At 44.4% G+C, this 6,000-nt stretch overlaps 1 protein-coding gene across 8 annotated transcripts in view; it reads right to left on the reverse strand.

Annotated features, from left to right (window-relative positions):
* Positions 1-3,198, reverse strand: part of BRD1 (bromodomain containing 1) — a 54,140-nt gene extending 50,942 nt beyond the window's left edge. For all 8 annotated transcript variants that reach the window (XM_073000616.2, XM_078394402.1, XM_073000615.2 and 5 more), the window contains exon 1: positions 3,064-3,198. The gene's annotated coding sequence lies outside the window, so the exon portion shown is untranslated. The remainder of the gene's footprint in view (positions 1-3,063) is intronic.
* Between the last annotated feature and the right edge of the window lie 2,802 nt (positions 3,199-6,000).

Here is a 6,000-nt window from a genome sequence, read left to right on the forward strand (position 1 = left end):
GTATAAACACATAGTAAAAACAAATGCAACAGACAACAGCTGCTTGTTTGTAATAAGAGACTACTGGATTGAAATTATCAGTTTCTCTTCCAGGAACTGCAGCTGCTTTTAGTCAAAGAATAGGATAGTTGTATAATGCAATCTGAAAACATGAAATAATAAATACCATTGAACAAACTTCTGAACTGGAAGAAATACTTTATGTGTAATGGACAAAATTTCTTCCTCAAAAAAGCATGTTAACTGCTATTTCATGATTTCTGCATCTTCTACAGAATGAAGATTCCTTTTTTCCAAACAAACTGAACTAGTTTTCCAAGGGAACAAAATGGTAGTGGTAAATACCATCTGAAAATTGTTTTCTCAAATACTTAACCATTCCTACTAAAAGTAGGGAAGATACTGTGTAATACTAGGTTGATTCCAAAAATAAAGTTATAATAAGTACTTCAATAACTACAGTACATGACACATACTTCTAAATACAGTATACGATGTAGTCTTCAAATTGACATAAATTGGTATTCTTACATTAGTACTACTAGGAGTTTTGAACTGGCCATATGTTTTAAATACAGTAGTTTGATATTAAATTTGTCAATGCTGTATGAGCAATTAAAATTTCTGAGTTTAACTTCTATAAGAGAAACTGGAATATATTCTTATAAAAACAGAAAACATACAGATATCAATTGCATATAGTCTCCATAAAAATGCAATCTTACGAACATTTATAAAATACTAATTATATCCCAAATACAGAACAAAGAAGTTTGCAATGCGACTCTACACACATATCAGATGACATCCTGTTGCTTGGTATATTAAGCTGCACTAGTACATCAGCAGGCATTTGGTGGATCAGCTCCTCCATAAATTCCGTTGATTTCAAATGGGCCTACTACACTAAGCAACAGGATTTCAGCCCTGATGCAGAAATTAAAAGAACAAATTCTATTTCCATGTCAGTGAATACAGGATTGCAGCAACTAAGCTTAATTTTGCTCTCCTAACCAACATGTAAGGTAGGCTCCTTCTGCTTTCATTTCACAGATGAGGAAGTAGTTAAAGTGAGATCATGACAAAAACAACTCTTGAATCTGGATTTCTCTGACCCAAACCAACATTTAGTATGGTTAGGATACATATTATAAATGAGAGACAAAATCTGGACTTTTGTGGATGTACCAGTTCCTTTTGTTTTGTTTAGGATACATATTACCAATATTACTGAAACAGCAGCTTGACAGTTGTTAATCTCCTTCAAAACTTTCTGCCTTAACTAATCAACATCAAAAAATTAACGTTGTAAGTATGTCTCTGTGCAATGAAAAAATAACACAGCATGTTATTAAGTTGAATTTTCAAATGACTGTAAAGGCATCACACCAACAGCGTAAAGACTTGTATACAATCTTCAAAGTACAGACCTGTATCAGAAAGCAGCACAAATATACAAAAAATTTGGGTAGAAGAATAAAAGAACAAAATCCTTACAGCTGCTAAACTCAAGTATTGAACAATCAGCAACAGAACCTGGAGTTTTTGAAGCTGAAATTTGTCAAATACTACTAACCAAAAGTTTCTACCAGAAAGCACTAACCATAAATGCCTATTGTTTGTTAGACTTGCATGTTATGTTATGTGCCTTTTAAGTCAGACCTAACTTATAGTATCCCTAACAGGGCTTTCAAAGCAGATGAGATATTTAAAGAATCATTTTACCAGTTCCACACATCCCAGCCAGCATCCATGGCTGAGCAAGAATTCAAACTCAGGCCTCCTGGGCCCCAGATCCACCACTCTATCCACCACACCGAGTATAGACTTGAATAAGATGTACTAAGTGGTCCGGTGGGCCAGATAGGCGGGGTATAAATTAAATAAATAAATAAATAAATAAATAAATAAATAAATACTATATCTGCACTTCTCTTGTGCAAACAAAAGACATAAATAAGTGAAAATAATGAAGCAGATGAACTTATTGGCATGTTACTTTCACTTTTCTGTTACAAGCATAGAAAAACCATCCCTTTTCTAATTAGGCAATGAAAATTTGGTGGTGATGATGATGATAACAACATGCTATCAGTTCTGACTTATGGCAACCCTTTTTCAGGAAAAGAGTGCTCAGAAGTGGTCTATAATTCCCTTATTCTGGGGGTGCCCTAGGACTGTGCAACTTGCCCAAAACCACACAGGCTGGCTGTACTGACAGGAATCAAACTCCCAACCTCTGCCTCCACAGCCAGATGCCTAAACCCCTGAGCTATCCTACCATATATGAAACATTTGAACACCTGTGATGAAAAACTTCGGTTACTTAATTCTGAAAATAGTTAGGAAAACTCCCAGTATTCATACATGCCACAAAAAACAGAAAAGTGGGGACTAGAAAGGGAAAGCTCGACTGCCCCAAAAAACTGAAAGTGAGTTTCCCAGAAACCAACCCGTTCTCCCTGACGTCACTAAACCAAATGCTTCCCTGAACGAATCCAGAAAGACAAGCGAACTCTAGAGCGATCAAGGCAAGGAGGAAAAACTGTAACAAGCGAAACATCCCACAGAGACAGAGGACACTGAACTGCAACGCCCCCATTTTTATGAATGGTTCCGCCCTCCTGGAAATTTAGGCCTTCCCCCCACCCCGTCCAAACACCGGCTTGTCCCCGCCCCGGCGTGACATAAACACGGGCGCTGGATAGCACGCGAGCACGCCCCTTCTCCCCTCCCACTCCCCGCCCCCGCGCTAATGGTTCCTGCCCAGACCCATAGCACTCCCTTCCCCTTCTCCCCCTCCTTCTCCCTAAGAATGGTTCCTTCCAGGCCAGGCCCGACAACTCTTTTCTCCAGCCCTTTCGGCGAGAAGTCTCCCCTGCGCTTTCTCCTCACCCACCCCCGCCCGGGACAATACTCGGCTCGCAAACATGGCGCCCGCCCAAGAGAACAGCTCCCTCGCCTCTCTGGCCACAGCGCAGCCCGTTTGCTCCAGGGTCCGGGGCGAGAGCCGGCCGCCCGCCCCGCCTCTGCCAGCCAGCCCGCCCGCTCTTCCGCGCTCACCTGAGGGAGCCGCAGGAACGCGGCTGACAGACCCTCCTTTCGCTCTGTGACGCCGGGGCTGGGTCCGGTCTAATGGCGGCAGAAGCGCCCGCTCCTTCTGCTGCTAGTGCTCGGCGGAACGAGGACCGAGAGGCAAGGCACCGCGCTGTCGCGGTCGCTGGCGGGCTCCAGGTCGCGGGGGTGGAGGCGGCGGCGGCGGCGGCGGCTGGATCCGGCTGCAGCGACGCATTCGGGGTGGGAGGCGGAGCGCGTCGTGAAGGGCCGCAGTCCGGCTGCGGGGTTGGGCGCCGAGGCTCCTGTGGCCGAGAATCTTCCCCTCCTCCCCCCTCGGCACAAACAATGCGGCGGCTTCACCACCGCGCTCGAGCCGGCGGGGGAGGGGAGGAAGGGAACGCGCGCGGGGGGGGGAGGAGGAACAGGACGTGAGGGCGGCAGGCACCTCCCAGCCCCGCGGACGACGACAACGACGCGAACGCCTAGCCCGGACTCCGCGCGCTTTCTGGGCGGGGCCAACGGGTCTCCCTCGTGGCCCCCCCACTGTCGTCATTCTCCCAAGAGCCAATCCTGACGCAGAACGTCCCTCGGCAACCCCCTCCCCCAGCTCACGGCTAGCAGAAGCTGCCGGTCAAGTTCGGGAAGGGAGCGTGTGTTTGTTGCGGGGCGGGTGGTTGGCTGTCTACCGTCTTGTCGAATGTGTCCAACGATTGAACCATATTGAGGTTTAAAAAAAAATTGAGTCTCCAGCCACAGCTCCCATTTTCGGGGGGCTTTTAAAGTACTCCTTACCATATCTTTTTCGAACTTACAAAAAGACACCACCACTCGTGCTTGGAGTTTAAGCTAACTTCGAAGAAGGTTGCAGATAAGTTTACTTGAAAGGAGATCCCACTGAATGCTGTGGAAATGTTTTAGGAATTGATTTTTCAAGGCTGTGGCTTGCGTGCCGACTATTTTGCAAGATCAACGCATCTTGCTGTTGACCGTGTGAAAAAACGCAACCAGAAGAAAGGGGATTAGGCGCTACCATCTAAACATATTGAGGAACCGAAATGGTATATATAATGCCCAGTAGTTCTGGTACTACAGTTTTACACGTTTTGTTTCCATTCCCATTAACGGATTTAACTCTTAAAGATGTACATAGAGGACTAGTCCTACGATTCCTGCTACAAGTGTCCATTAGATTGTTCTGGCTTTATCACCTAATCTTCCACATCTTGGCTGCAAAACATGGCCAACTGATTGAATCAGATTTAAAATAAACAGTGTAGAATTGGAACTTGAGAGCTACATGGTAGGCAACTAGGTAATTTTCCAGCTGGTGGACTACAACTCCCATTATCTCTAGGCAAAACAGCCAACCCAGTGAGGCAGGATGGGAATTGCAGGCCAGCTACATTGTGAAGGCCCTAATTTGCTCAACCCATTCTAGGTTATTTCTACGTAGGTTTCATTTCACAGGAAAATAAAAATAAAAGCTAGTAAAACACCAACTAGACTTGGAACTGGAGGCATGCACATTCAAGTCTGCTCTAAAGGTTATATGATGAACCAGATAGGTGATTTTTTTTAGCCTAACTTAAGTCATTATATGCGGGATAGGAAAGAAGTTAAACCCAACACCAACAAGACACAATTGGATCATAAAAATAAATACAAGCACTAGGTATTTGAATTTACACTGGAATAGACTACATTTAAGCATAAGGTGACTTGTGCTGGAAGTAAATGTGTTCATTCAGGGATGGTAGTAAGAAACTATCTTGTAACATCATTAATAATTTAAACAAAGAAACCAGCTTAAGCCTCTGGGGCAGACATTCTTACAGAGGCTCTTCTGCCACATGTTAGAAAAACGATGACTTTTATATAGTTCAAGGTTAGCAAAGTTTGGATTGTCAGACAGGATTGTACTCTCATTGGCTCTAGCAAGCATAAGCAATATTATACAGTTCATGCCCAGCATGCACATGCACTCTGCTCTCGTTGTGTAAACACCAACACAGACATTTCACAAACAACTGTACTTCAGTATTAGGATGTAGCATTGATATATGAATATAATTCAAGCCCTGTAAACAGTGATGTCCTTTCATGGCTAACAGTATGTGAGAATGCCAGCTTCTTTGCCATGTAGGACTGTGAGGGTTCGGTTTTTGGCTCCATGTTTGATTCAAAATCAGTAGAATTTTGTTGCTTCAAAACAGGTGATTTATTGGTGCATTTAACATTAAACGAGTGTCCATAACATGATCTTGAGATCTATCTCCTTCCACCAATGGGTCCCAAAGGAGTTTCCAATCTTCCAATCTTCGAACATAGATGGATTTCCACAACTGGCATTCCATGATCCCAGCAAATCTGAAGGAACCCAGTCTCTTATGGTTTGCCCTGTTGAACCTTCCAACAGGGACACAGTCTCGTCATCCCGGGCATCAATCCACAGGGTTCATCTCTCCAGGTCTCAACTCTCCCAGTGTCCTCCCTGTAACTCTTCTTCCTCATCTCTCTTATCCTCCATTCTAATCTTTCCTTCCTCTCCCTCTCCACTCTTTTTCCTCTCTACTTCTCCACTATCTCGCTTTGGCTTCTCCCCAATGAGGGTTTGGGTGGAATCTCCCTTCTTCTATAGTCAGCCTTTTACTTGGGCACTCTTAGCCTCTCCCATAACCCAGTCCAGGGATCCTCCATCCACACCCATTCCCAGCCTGGCGGCAACTGCCCTTCCTTCCTCTTTACCTCCCCTATTCCTGCCTCAAACTCCACCCTCTTTTTCCTCTCCTTTCCCACCTTTTCCTTCTGAACCTCCTCCATTGTTATTTTCTGTATCTGTTCACTCAGTTCCTCTATTTCTGTCCCTTGCTGAGCTCTTTCTGTTGGTTTAGGTGCTGGCTGGTGTCTTGCCTCCTTATCGTTGTGGAAGACATATTTTTGGTA

The sequence above is a fragment of the Pogona vitticeps genome, chromosome 5 (genome assembly GCF_051106095.1).
Source record: "Pogona vitticeps strain Pit_001003342236 chromosome 5, PviZW2.1, whole genome shotgun sequence".
NCBI lineage: Eukaryota > Metazoa > Chordata > Lepidosauria > Squamata > Agamidae > Pogona > Pogona vitticeps.